This window comes from Dipodomys merriami, unplaced genomic scaffold (genome assembly GCF_024711535.1).
Source record: "Dipodomys merriami isolate MVZ:Mamm:240054 unplaced genomic scaffold, mDipMer1.0.p SCAF_186, whole genome shotgun sequence".
Taxonomy (NCBI): domain Eukaryota; kingdom Metazoa; phylum Chordata; class Mammalia; order Rodentia; family Heteromyidae; genus Dipodomys; species Dipodomys merriami.
In genome coordinates, this window is record NW_027203226.1 from 905,764 (window position 1) to 920,962 (window position 15,199).

Sequence of the window (15,199 nt, forward strand, 5' to 3'; positions counted from 1 at the left end):
GTTCAGGATAGATGCCTAGAAGTGGTATGAGTGGGCCATAAGGAAGGTCAATATTTATCTTTCTGAGGACTCACCAGACTGCTTTCCAAAGTGGTTGTGTAAGTGTACATTCACACACACACACACACACACACACACACACACACAGAGTGAGTGAGTGAGAGAGAGAGAGAGAGAGAGAGAGAGAGAGAGAGAGAGAGAGAGAGAGAGAGAGAGAGAGAGAGAACATTTTCTTGATCCATTCTTCTACTGAGCAGCATCAGGGTTGGTTGCATATCTTAACTATGGAAAATAATGCTACAATAAACATTGTTGTGGTGGTAGTTTTAGTATGGACTGGTTTGTGATCATTTGGGAGAATGCCCAAAAGTGGGATTGCTGTATAATAGGGAGCTCTATGTGGAGGCTTTTGAGGAACCTCCAAACTGCTTTCCAAAGTGGATGAACAAGTTTACACTCCCACCAAGAATGCAGTAGGCTCCCTTCTGGCCATATCCCTTCCAGCATCTTTTGTTGTAAAAATATGGAACGATTCATTAATTTGTGTATCATCCTTGTGCAGGGACCATGCTAATCTTCTCTGTATGTTCCAATTTTAGTGTATGTGCAGCCAAATTGAGCACAAAACATTTTTTATATATAAAGAGTAATTGATTTTCTTAAACTTGACAATTCAACAAAAATAAGTTCAAAAGAATTGTGAAATTTTAGAACCATGTGTTGCTTACATAAGCACACATTTAAGAATAAAGTCAAGATTGACATATCAAAAACAAAATAATTCCAGATATTTGTTGTTCATGAGATTTGTAGGAGGAGGAATTCAATTATTCTACAAAAGGCACTTGTCATAATGATCATTGCAGCAAATGTTAACGTTTGTTAAAAGTTTTAATATTTTAAATATGTTTAATTTTGGGATTTGCTTATATATGGCAAAATTAAGACTGTTTGGCAGGTCATAAAATTTTTTGATAAAGTATATAATACTTCTGGTAGCATGTACTAGTAAGTATGTACATTTCAGATTTTATAGAAACTTTACTAATGAGAAGTTGCAAAGACTGTGTAAAGAAGCAGAGTGAAGAGTTAAGATTTTAAGTACATGGTTTCTGTTAAATCTTCAGGGCTCCTTTACGTTATATGTTAGTGATGAACAAATAATGATATAATCCACATACAAATGATGAGATGAACTATAAATAGTAATCTTAGTGAGTAAATTTAAAGGCTACTGATAGCTTTATCCAGTTTTAAATGTACAGGAATATGAGAAAATAGTAAACTCTACTATGTACACTTCAAATACTGAAAACCCTGGTAATTGTTTTGTTTTTTATTTTAGTAATCATTAATATTTAATTATTGCTTTCTTTATTTATAGCATTTTTCCTTGTTGTAATATAATACAACTTTTATGAGTCATGATTAAGAGGTACTTTGAGAATATTATTGGGATGGCCACACAATTTTTCATAGGTGCATGTGAATTTACAAAGAGCAAAACTAAAAACAAACTATTGATTAAAAATTATATCAAGTAGAGTCTGAATCAGGAGTGTTGATAAATGTCCTCACCTAAAATCTTAACCTTAGGCTGGAGCATCTTATTGAAATATTGTTGAGAATTTCAAGACTTCCTTTATGTAGGGCCCTTAGAAGCATGGATAGCATGCATGTGTACAAAGCCAGTGACAACAGGCAAATATGACTGTTTCCCCAAAAGGAATCTATGAAGTCAATAGTTATCTTCCCAAGCAGATGAAAAAATGCGTCCAAAATGATTCATTTGTGGAGTTATTTAAGTTATGGATTCTTTGTTAGACATATTCTTTTCTTTTAAAAATTGTCAAATATTAGCTTTATAGTAAACGTTGTCTAGTATTTCTTGGTTCAAAACAGAAATCTTGATACAATTGATGTCACTTGGCTTTCTTACTTTCTCAGTTCAAAGCCAACCTAGGCAGGAAAGTCTGTCACATTCTTATCTGTAACCAAACACCAAAAACGCCAGAAGTGGAGTTTGGCTCAAGTAGTAGCGTCCTAGCTTTGGCGGAAGTTGGCCAGGGAAGACATTTGTTCAGGGACATGGTCCAGCCTCTGAGTTCAAGCTCCAGAACCAGGACAAACTAAACAAACAAACAAGAAAAAAAAACGCACATATTTCTTTGGGACCATCCATAAAGCACTGGTTTGAGAACAGGCTCCTTTTGCTGATCATACTCACTGGATCCTGCTTTTTTGGAATACTAATTGTGCTGGAGAATTCAGGACAAGACTAAAGGAATTAATAAGTGACTCCTGCAACAACAGAATCATCTCAATAGTGAAATATCCATGCATAAGACAAATTAAAACCTCCAAGTCTTTGTTTCCTTACAAAAGAAATCTTTTAAAACAATGTTTATTTCCTTTTGTTCTATGCTGGCCTTCAAATGGCACATTGTTTCCTTTTGAAATACTTTCAAGAAGAAGTTTTCAGACAATTTTTATATGAATAAAGAACACACTCGAAAAAAGTCAGGGACAGTTTATTCAAGCTTGGATTCTTTTTTTTTCTAACAATGAATATATATTTTTTACAGTGAAAATACTGAACAGAGTGGTTACAATTACATGTGCAAGATAATGAGTACAGTTTTTATCAAACATTGTAGCCTACTCCTTGGTTTCTCCTTCCCATCCCTAGACATAAAAGAAATGCAAATCAAAACAACATTGAGATATCACCTCACCCCAGTTAGAATGGGTATAATCAAGAACTCTAATAACAGATGCTGGAGGGGATGTGGAGTCCCACTTTTGGGCATTTACCCAAATGTTTACAAACAAGACCACACTAAAGCTACGAGCACAACTATGTTTATTGCAGCATTATTTACCATAGCTAAGATCTGGAATGAGTACATTTTTTATCAAGCAATGTATCCTACTCCTTGGTTTCCCCTTCCCATCCTCCCTTCCCCCCTCCATCCAATCCTCCCTCCGCCCAAAAACAAAGTTGTAAAGTTCGTTTTTGAAATAACGACTTGTACATCTCATTGTTGCAATGGGTCCACCTGTATCCCTATTTAAATGATTTGTTTTTTTTCTGTTCCCCTCCAGAAATTATACTGACATCAAATACAGTGAAATCAGGGGTTATTGTTATCCCATGGGGAAGGGACATAAAAAGCAACAAGGAAATCATCTTATAAATATGTTAGAAAAAGTCACATGAAAGAACAAAAAACATTCGAATACATATCTTAGGGTTCATTTCCCTAACATCAACTTATCTGACCTTTTCTGTTTGACTCAGACATATACTAGTTATTGTAAATAAGGAAAACCATGGGACCTATGTTTCTTTGGGCCTGGCTTACTTCAATTAATATAATTTTTCCAAGTCTTTCCAGTTCCTAACAAATGTGGCAATGTCATTCTTTCTGATGGAGGCATAGGATTCTATTGTGTATATATACCACATTTTCTTGATCCATTCATCTACTGAGGGGCATCTGGTTTGGTTCCATACCTTAGCTATGGTAAATAAGGCTGCAATAAACATAGTCGTGCTGGTACCTCTAATGTGGCCTTGTTTGTGAACATTTGGGTAAATGCCCAAAAGTGGGATTGCTGCGTCTTAGGGTAGCCCTATGTGGAGTCTTTTGAGGAATCTTCAAGAACTGACCTCAGGACCACTGGAATAGAATTGAAAACCCAGAAATGAACCTACAAACCTATAGCCATCTAATCTTCGATAAGGGAGCTAAAAAAACTGATGAAAGACACCCTCTTCAGGTAAAATGAATGTTTTCAGGCTTCATAGAACTAGCACAAAGACATGTTTGGACATGAGGTAACACGCCTTTCAGAGACAACTTAGTAAATACAAAATATAAAATTTAAATGACATAAAAACATTATTCATGTACATATGGCCATATAAGATAATGTTAAGAAAAATGAAACCCAAGATAGGGACACAACTTGTTTTATTCTTTATTGAAATTGTTTTTAATGTATCTAAAATGTACTATGTGATTTTTTCGTTTCTCCTCCATGTTCTTCCCGCATGATATAACTCCTGTTTTCACTGGATATGATGTTGGTGCCCTGCATCTTGCAAATACATTTTTCTAGTGTGGGAAGGGGAAGGGAAACAACAAAATGCTGAAACAAAGATTCCGGATGACATATTGTAACATTGATATGAACAAGACACTATGTAGAAAACGAATTTTACAACTTGTGCAGGGGAGGGGGAATTGGGCAGATGGGGAAGGAATGGATAACACAGGAAAAACAAAAGAGGTTGTAACAATAAGAAATGTACTCATTACCTTACTTATGTAACTCTAAGCCCTCTGTACATTATTTTTTACTATAAAAACATAAAAGAAACCATTATCCATGAGTACATTAACTTCAAATTCCATAAGTGCTCTTAACTTAAATTTAACTTGGAGAAGATTCTCAGAAAAGTTTATTTGTGTGTGTGTTGTGAATTATTTCCCAAGTGTACACAAGTTAACAGTAGAAGAAACAATAGGAATAATAAGAGAAAGAAAAGTTCTGTGTTTAAGTATAATGGTTCAATATACTATAGAAGACTCTGCAAATAAGACAACATTGAACCAATAAAGCCAAGGCCATTATGTAGATCTATGGGAGTGACATAGGGAAATAATTAATACTAAGAGGAACATGAACAATGAGGCCACTCTCTTTCAACTTCTATCTCTAAATCATAGTTGCTAATCACGCAAATTTGTAAAATGTACAATTGAAGAATAATTCTGGTTCCAAAGCAAGTTAGATATAAGAGCATGGACTTAACTTGAAAAAAAGTCCATGGTGAGAAAGCAGGAATTATACTAGCAATGAACTGGTGGCCAAGATCTCATTTCTTTTTCTTTCTTTTATCTTTTTTCTTTCTTTCTTTTTTTTTTGATGGTTGAGGCAGGGTTTGAACTCAGCCTGGGAAATATCTCTCCACTCTTCACCTCAAGACTAGTGCTCTACCTCTTGAGCCACAACGCCACTTCCAATTTTCTGGTGGTTAATTGGAGATAAGTGCCTCAGAACATTTCTTTCCTACTCATACAGGATTTGAACTGCAATCCTCAGATCTCAGCCTCCTGAGTACCTAGAATTATAGGCGTGAACTCAAGTGATGGAATACTAGTCATGAGCAAGATTGCTGAATGAGGTTGCTGAGGCTTTTGCATACACACATACAAACATACACATACACACAGAGGCACATATATGTGCAAACACACCTGCACAAATAAAACAACTCTCAGAATATGGAGAAATGTTAGAAAACAATAGAAAAAATATCCTGAGTAAGACTAGATCAAGTGATAATTTTTAATATTAGAAAGTCCTCAAGTGAAATTTATTCAAAGTTTGATAATATTACATACCTAGGGACCAGAGATAAAAAGAAAGTCAAGTAATCATTATTAAAGGGATTGGATCCATGGAAGAATGAATCAGAGACCCCTGCAGGTGCATTTGAAAATGTTCATATCCTGTGTGAAATGATAGAACATTTTTGAAAATAGTACATAAACAACTTGAGCAGTCAGTCTAATGAATAAGATCATAGGAGAAGTTCAGAATTGCTAGTCTGTATCTAGATTAAATAAACCACCAAACTATGGAAGGGCAATTTGATACAAGCCTAGAATTCTAGCACTCAAGCTAAGACAGGAGATTAGAGAGTGGGATTACATAGTGATACCTTCCGTGGACCAGGTAGTATAATTTTGTCTCAATGAAACAAACCAAACAATAAGAAAGGAATACACAGTTGGAAGTTTGGGCTAATTTTGTCATTATGTTTTGAGAAGGCAAGTTTCCTATTGAAATGCAACTCATTTTTAATTCTCAGTTGTGTTTTAAATGCTCTCTGCATTACACAACATTCCTAGATGCAAAATGGCTCATGATTCCCAATCAAAAATTTGAAAAAATAAGCATCATTCTGTTGGATTTCAAAGAAATAATGAAGGATTACAAAAGCTTAAGCCTGGAAAAATACAAAGTTCATCTAATGTAGGACTTTGTAGACCTTGCTAAATTAGATTTCATATTTAAAATAAATATTTTGGTTTTGTTTCTAATTTCATATTCTATAGGATACTACAAAATTCTTTTTAAGTAGAGGTTTTAATTGACAAATTCACACATGAATCAGGCATTTTATTTGCTTAAAATATTCTTTCAAGCGAGGTATAATTAGAACTTAGTTAATTGATAATTCCAACAGTTCATGTATAAAATGAGATAGTGTGAATAATCTGCACAGAGTTGCCAACAAATGGATGATATTAATTTATTAATTTAGAACAAGCAATTTTTTGAGGCCTTGGTGTAACATGGTATGAAGACAGTAATTGTGTGAGGTCTTGGTTCTTCTATCTATTTGTAATACAGGAAGAAATTTCCTTAATTACATGCCTCTGTATACAATGAGAAAAATGCGAGGTTGGAGTTGGTTTTATTTTTTGGTTTGTCCTCAGGTTTGAACTCTGGGCCAAGCCACTCTCTTTGAGCCGGTTTTTGCTCAAGGCTCATGCCCTACAACTTCAACCTCAGTGCCACTTGAGTCTGGCTTTTCCTGAGAAGTTTATTGGAGATAAGAATCTAAGGAATCTTCCTGACTGGGTGGGCTTTGAACCATAATCTTCTGATCTTAGCCTCCTGAATATCTATGATAGATAAAAATATAAATAATATTTGCAAGTGCTCTGATTTCTAGAAATCAGAAAAATGTTGTAGCAAAGTTTAGTGTAGTGTGCTTTCCACAATAGGAAAGGCATCATATTAGCACAAGTGTAGTATTTTTTCACAATAGTGATAAGCTATTTATGATGTGAATTAAGGGAATTTTAAGGTGCACCATACAAATTGGAAACTGTTGGGATTACTCTGATGAACAAATGTTTACTCTTGAGGAATTAATTATTACACATACTTGGTAGTTATATCCTCCACCAGAATGTGGCTATTTTTTCTGTTGATTTCTCAATATGTAGCACCCCATTAGAAACTGCAGTTATTGCAGAATTAAATATCATACAAACAGGTACTGTTTTGAATATCTCTGATATGGAATGTTCAGAATTTGAAAATGAGTAGTTAGTATTTGTAAGAACTTTGAAGAACACATATATTCTGTCCTTTTAACAATTATTCAGTTTTAAAAGTTAGGAGTTTCCAGAGAATTAAACTGTCTTCTGTTTTACTATGGGACAATATTAACTTATAATTTTTTTGAAAATTATGACATATATTGTGAAAATATTGTATATTTGGATAACATTCAAGTTGATGAACGTCTGATAAAGAAAGGTGTAATTAATTCAAATTAGATGCCAAATAGTGTTCATTTTTTAAAAGGTAATGCACATAGGATAATATTTACTATAGCAATACAGTGAAATTATACTTTATGTAACTTATTTTTGTTTAATTTTATTTTTAAGATGATATATACAGGGGTTGCATTAATTGTAAGGTAGTGAATACATAACATGTCGAAATTTTACCCACTACCTCATTTTTCTCACACTTTTCTTTTCCCCCCAAACCCCTCACAAGTTGTAATATAAATTTCCAACATGTTGTCTTGTGAGTATTGCTATTGCATTGGTTTTCCCTTTGTCCTTTGTCTCCCCAATTTGTTGTTCATCTTACGTTCTCAAAGTAAGATAAATGCATGTGCAATACACACAGTACTGAAGTCAAATACAGCAGGGGATAAACTATAGGGGAAAACACAAAAGAAAAAAGGAATCACATAGTACATTAAAAAAAAAAACAACCACAAAGAAAAACCTCTATTTCCATATCTAGATGTTTATTTTGCTCAACATGATCTTGAATGGACCTATATGCAAAGCTTTTGAGCCATTCTGCGCATCTGCTAGTGTTATTCTATACATATCCTATTATTACAAATGAGGGAAACTATGGAATCTGTTTCTTTGGGTCTGGCTTATTTTATTTAGCAGGATTTTTAAAAATCTTTCCATTTCCTTTTGAATTGGAAGCATAGAATTCAACCATATATATATATATATATATATATATATATATATATAAACAAAATGTTATATATATATACGTATATATGTATATATATATATATACATATATATCACATTTTGTTGATTCGTTCATCTACTGAATGGCATATTGGTTTGAAAATGTTTGCATGTAAGTATCACTTAGGGTCATTCAAAAATGACAGATGACACCTCCCCAGAAATACTAAAATCATGATTTCTTCATAAGAAAGGATTTTATGGTGGTACACGTGTTGAAATATCTAAATGAGTGTAATTTATATCTTGCACTGAATTAGGCAGGAAGATATCTAATATCATATAGGATAAAAATGGTAGTGACAAAATATTCCCTTGAGAAAGATATAGGAGTCTGCCAGAAGTATGAAGAAATTCAGATAATTTTAAAGAATTTAGAAATATAAGGTCAAATATGTTTCTTTAAATAAAAATTATGTAAGTGGAAGGGCAAAATAAGGAGAAGAGAGGAAAGTAACTGAAAGCAGATCATTGTCCCAAGTTAGAGTATAAAAAGTCATAATCTAGAGTTCGGATGAAGATGGCAGAAGGTCTAGGCTAAACGAGCTTTCATGTAGACAACAGTTTTAGTGTTCCAGTCAACAGTCCTAGGCTAGAGAATCACACCAAGTGTGCCATCACAGTACAGAGAGTTTGGCCAGAGATGGAATATTCAGGCAAGGAAACAGATCTGAGAATCAGAGGCCAGAGTCACCATGCCTACAGAGAGAGTCCAGTCAAAAAGATGCCAGACACAGTGTGTGTATTCTACTCAACACCAGGAAGAACTGACAAGGAACAGATATATTCATGCTGCAATCACAGACCATAGAGGGCCCAGTCACCAAGCTTCTGGCATGAATAGCACCCTGACATCCTCACTCCTTCTCAGAAAGCAGAGGAGGGAAGGTGGCCCCTCTCCAACCACCAGAGAGAGCCATCTTTGATAATGACAAAGGCCAAGAAATTGATACTGACAAAATGCCCAGACTTTTGACTGTGCAACTACAGGACTTTGGTTGATGCTTGCCTTAAAATAGTGTTCTAGCACAAAAATAGATGCATGGAATCCAATAAAAGACAGCTGAAAGAAGTCAGGGAGACCAGAAAGGGAATGTTGAATGGAGCCCAACAGAAGGAATGGGAATCCAAGGACACCATAACCGATCAACTAAGTGATTTGAGAATAAACACAACACCAAATTAAGGAAGTAATGAAGTTCATATAAGATCTAAAACAAAGCTCCAACAAAGAATTTGAAGTCATCAAAGCTGACCAAATAGAAGGAAAAGAAATTAAAAACGAAGTGGAAAGTCTTGAGAGCATGGAAGACCATGTAGAAGATCGAATATGAGGGACTGAAGACAGCGAGTTTATTATACAGAAAGAACATACAACTATCCAAGACAAATCCTAGAATATGCTAGATCTATTCAACATTTGGAAGACAGCCTCAGAAGGTCTAATCTGAGGATAATGGGTGTAGAGGAGCACCTAGAGTCAGAAGTTAATGGTCTAGAAAATTTGGTTAACATTTTCCAAGCAGAAAACTTCTCAAAAATGCAAAAAGATAGACCTATTCAGATTCAAAAAGCTTTTAGAACCCCAAATAGACCAGACCATGACAGGATATCCCACCGTGACATTATAATCCCCACAGCATCAATTCCAAAGAAAAACTCCTTAAAGCTGTCAAGGAGAAAAGATCAACCAGTTACAAAAGGAAACCAATTAAAATAACCTCAGATATCTCAGTGGAGAAAATTACAGCAAGAAGAGCTGCTATGCCCTAAAGACAAACAATTATCATCCAATTATACTGTACCCAGCTATGCTTTCCTTCATAACTGAAGGCCAAATAAAAACCTCCCATACCAAAGAACAACTGAAACAATATATCTACACCAAACCAGCCCTATAAATGACACTTAACGATGTATTACACATAGAAAATCAACAAGACCACAATAAAGGCAAAGAAACCGCACTCAAACTGAGAATCCAAGAACCATAGGAAGAACCCAGTTGCTGCAGCCCCCAAGAAGGGGCATAAAATGGCAGGAACTCCCAAACAGCTCTCAATTCTAACTCTCAACATTAACGGATTGACTCTCCAATTAAGCGACATAGACTGTCAAGTTGGATTAAGAAGCAAGATCCTTCTATCTACTGCCTTCCAGAGTCTCATATTGCCCATAAAAACAAACACATTTTCAATGTGAAAGGCTGGAACAAAATCTACCAAGCAAACGGCCCACATAAACAGGCGGAAGTTGTAAGCCTAATAACAGATAAAATAGACTTCAAATTAAAATTAGTGAGAAGAGATAAGGAAGATTGCTACACACTAATTAAGGGATCTCTCCTTCAGGAGAATATTACAATTTGAAATATCTATTCGCCAAACAACCAAGCACTCAAATTTCTTCAAGAAACACTACTTTCCCTCAAATCTGACATAAATCCAAAGACATTAATTGTTTGGGACTTTAACACACCACTTTCCCCACTAGATAGATCAACTCGGCAAAAACTCAACACAGAAACTGCATATCTAAACACCTGCATAGATTAACTAGATTTAACAGACATCTACTGAATATTTCACCCAGCAGCATCAGAATACACGTTTTTCTCAGCAGCTCATGGCACATTTCCCTAAATAGACCACACTTTAGGTCACAAAACAAACTTTTCCAAATTCAGAAACATAGAAGTTATACCTTGCATTCTCTCACACAACAAGGTAATAAAATTAGAACTCACCACCAAAAGCCACCGAAGAAAGTCCTGTAACACATGGAGGCTGATAAACACACTGTGGAATGACCAGTGGGTCATGAAAGACATTACAAAGGAAATTCAAATATTCATGATATTCAGCAAAGATGAACACACAAATTACCACCTACTCTGGGACACAGCAAAGGCAGTACTTAGAGACAAGTTTATAGCCCTGAGTTCCAACACAAACAACTTGTAGATATCTGAAACCAACAATTTAATGAGACATCTGAGAGCCTCCTTGAATAAGAGCAGGAAGATAATACATAATCCAGTAGATGGAAAGAAATGATTTATATTAAATCAGAATTAAAGAATTAGAATCCAAAAATACCATAGAAAGAATCAACAAAAGAAAGAGTTGATTCATTGATAAAATTAACAAAATTGACAGAACTTTAGCAAATCTTACCAGAAAAATAAGAGAACACACCCAAATAAATACACTCAGAGATGACAATGGACACATCACCACAGAAACAACCAAGATTCAGAACATTATAAGGGAATACTTCTCAAAACTTTATGCTAATAAGTTTGAGAACTTGGCAGAAATGGACCTTTTCCTAGCAAATATTGACATGCAGAAACTAAACCAAAATGAGTTAAACCATCTTAACAGGCCCATATCCAACATTGAAATAGAAACAGCAGTAAGAATCTTCCCATCTAACGAAAGCCCAGATCCCGATGGATTTACAGTGGAATTCTACAAGGCCTTCAAAGAAGAGCTCACACCAACACTCCTCTAACTCTTCAATGAAATTGAAAGAGAAAGTTAACTACCTAACTCATTCTATGAAGCCATCATAACCCTCATCCCAAAACCAGGCAGGGAGTCTTCAAAGAACGAGAACTATAGACCCATTTCTTGGATGATCTTTAATGCAGGAATTCTCAACAGACTTTTGGCCAATCGACTTCAATAATTCATCCAAAAAATCATACACCTCTATCAAACAGGATTCATTTCATGCAAAGTTGGATCAATATACACAAATCAATTAATATAATTCATCACATCAAAAAGAGCAAAGACAAGAACCACATGGTTATCTCAATAGATTCAGAAAAAGGATTTGACAAGATCCAACACCCCTTCTGCAAAGATTAGGAATCCAGGGAACATTCCTAGGTACAACAAAGGCTCTACATGACAAACCTACAGCCAGCATTATACTTAATGGTGAAAAACTAAAGCCATTTCCTCTTAACTCAGGAATGAGACAAGGATGTCCACTGTCTCCACTTCTCTTCAATTTAGAATTAAATGCCTAGTTAAAACATAAAACCAGATGCAAACATTAGAGGGATCCAAATAGGGGAAGAAGAAGTAAAACTCTCCCACTTTGTAGATGACATGATCTTGTATTTAAAGAATCCCACGGACTCCACTCTCAAATTACTCAAGCTGATTCAAAATATTGGTAAAGTAGCAGGGTATAAATTTAACCCTCAAAAATCAATGGCTTTTCTGTATGCCAACAATGAGAAAAGCGTGCTGAAAACCAGAAAACAACTCTATTTGTCATAGCCCCACAAAAATTAAAATACCTAGAAATTAACATACCCAAAGAAGTGGAGGATCTCTATGATGAAAACTTTAAAAACTTGAAAAAGGAAATCAAAACAGAACTTAGAAAGTAGCAAAAAAAAAACTCCCATACTCCTGCATTAGAAGGATCAACATCGTGAAAATGGCAAAACTTCCCAAGGCTATCTAAAATTCAATGTGATACCTATCAATATTCCAACATAATTCTTCAAGGAAATAGAAAAGACAATCCAAAAATTCATATGGAACAATAAAAGACCCTGAATAGCAAAAACAATCCTTAACAGAAAGAACAGTGCTGGAGGAATATCAATACCAAATTTCAAACACTACTACAAAACCATTGTAATCAAAACGCTTGGCACTGGCATAAGAACAGACCTCAGGACCAATGGAATAGAATTGAAAACCCAGAAATAAACCCACAGACCTATAGACATCTAATATTTGATAAGGGAACTAAAAAAATAGAATGGAAGAAAGACAGCCTCTTCAGTAAATGGTGCTGGCAAAATTGGTTAATCACTGGTAGAAAATCAAAAATAGATCCATAATGTCATCCTGCACCAGAATCAAATCCAAATGGATCAAGGACCTCGGAGTCAAAGCAGGCACTCTGAAAACATTGCAGGTCAAAATCATTACTAGGTCTCCTTGGCATAAGCCTAAAGTTTCTTAAAAGAGACACAGAAACACAACAAATCAAAGAAAATTTGGAAAAATGGGATTGCATTAAGTTGCAGAGCTTCTGCATGGCAAAGGATATAGCTAGCAAGATCAATAGAAAGCCTACTTATTGGGAGAAGATATTCACTAGCCATACAATGGACAAGGTTCTCATATGTGAACTATACCTGGAACTTAAAACATTAAATCCCCCAACAACAAATCCTCAAAGAAAAAACTGTCCAATAAATAAGTGGGCTACATTGCAACAATGAGATGTACAAGTCGTTATGTCGAAAATGAATTTTACAACTTTCATGGGAGGGTGAGGAGGATTGGGGGGAGGGGGGAAGATGGGAAGGGATGGGAAGGGTAAACAAAGGAGGAGGCTAAAATGCTTGATAAGAAATGTACTCATTATCTTGCCCATGTAATTTAAACTCCTCTGTACAGTATTTTCAAAATAAAAATACATAAATAAATAAAAACAAGAGGGCAAAAGACTTACGGAGAAAATTCTGTGAAGAGGAAAGAAGGATTGCCAATAGACACATGAAGAAATGCCCGACCTCACCAGAAATAAGAGAAATGCAAGAGTAGTTCCGGGAAGATGGCGGAGGAGAAGCTGGAATCTGAACAAGCTCTCACATAGAAAGCAGTTTTAGAGTTCCAGTGAACAGTCCTAAGCCAGAGAATCACACCAAGTGTGCCATCACAGGACAGAGAGTTAGACAAGAGAGGGGAAGCCAAGGCAAAAAGACACATCTGAGTGCCTGCCAGCAGCTGCCGCGGCGGCGGCGAGGTCGCAGCGGCGACCGCAGCGGCGGCCATACCTGAGCGTTCACACAGAGAGTCCGGGACGAAGGAGCCAGACACAGCGGGCGAGAGGATTCTACTCAACACCAGCAAGAACTGACAAGGAGCGGACATCTTCATCCTGCAGTTTGCAAACCAGAGACGACCCAGGATCCAAGACTCTGCGTGAGGAGAAGCCTGACATCCTCAATCCTTCTCAGGGAGCAGAGCAGGGAAGGCCACCCCTCCCCCCCCAGCACCGGTGATCTCCATCTTGGATACCGACAAAGCTCAGAGGAGCTGCTAGCTCCAACTCAGGCCTTGGAATAAAACGAGTCATTTAGCAGGTCACAAGAACTTAACGGCGAAGTGACCTGCCAGACTCAGCTCCATCCAGGGAAAAGTCACCCAGCTCAGGCGCCAGCCATTGGAGTGCCTTGCCTCACTGGGTAACCAGAGCCAGAGGCTGCCCCTCCCTCTAGCAGCCACCACAATCAATTGAAAAACAGAAACCTTGAGAATGGCTCCAGGCTGGGCTCTGTGGGTTTTTCACAAAATAGCCCCAGGGAAAAGCTACTGTGTGTTGAAAGGCCTCAACTCTACCAGAACCTAGCCTCATCACCCCTCTTTTGTGATTCTCAAAGCAGATCACCCTCCCAGAAAACTAACCTGGGAGGGGGATCTCAAAATCTTGGGTAAAGCAGAGCATTTTTCTGCCTGTTCGAACAAACTGACTTAAGAAACCAATCAAGCCACAGGACCTCAAGCTGACCAGAGACTCCAACAAGAGGCTGGTTACAGACAAAAGGGAGATACAGGATTCTTCCCACCCCTCCAAAAAAAATCAAAAAAAAATCAAAGAACTTTTTCTGTTTTTCTTCTATTCTTTTTTCTTTTTTTTTTTTTTTTTTGGTACCTTATATATATAAAAAATTTTTTTCCTTTTCTAAAACTTTTATTAATCTTTAATTATTGCCTTTTTTGCAAAAATAAGTGTTTACCAGGAACTTTTTTTCCCTCTTATAATTTTTATTTTAGGAATTCATGAATGTACGTTTTCCTTTCTTTTCTTGTCTTCTTTCTCTTTTTCTTTCTTTCTTAATTATATTTTTGGTTTTTGTCTAGCTCTACTGAACTTCTGATCTTTTTTTTTCTCCCTTTCTTATCCTTTTAACCTTATCCTCTCTTTTGTTCTTCTGTATGTGACTTAACTCTTGTCCGGCACATCCTCAGATAAACCCATAGTTAACTAGTAGACCCTATCCCCCATTGTTTACACACTTAATCCATAAATTTATTACTCAATCCAAAACCTCT

General features: G+C 36.1%; 1 non-coding gene across 1 annotated transcript; it reads right to left on the reverse strand.

Annotated features, from left to right (window-relative positions):
• Positions 1 to 517: 517 nt before the first annotated feature.
• Positions 518 to 623, reverse strand: LOC138830231 (U6 spliceosomal RNA). The gene has a single exon (XR_011372936.1). It is a non-coding gene; the product is annotated as a U6 spliceosomal RNA (small nuclear RNA).
• Positions 624 to 15,199: the final 14,576 nt, after the last annotated feature.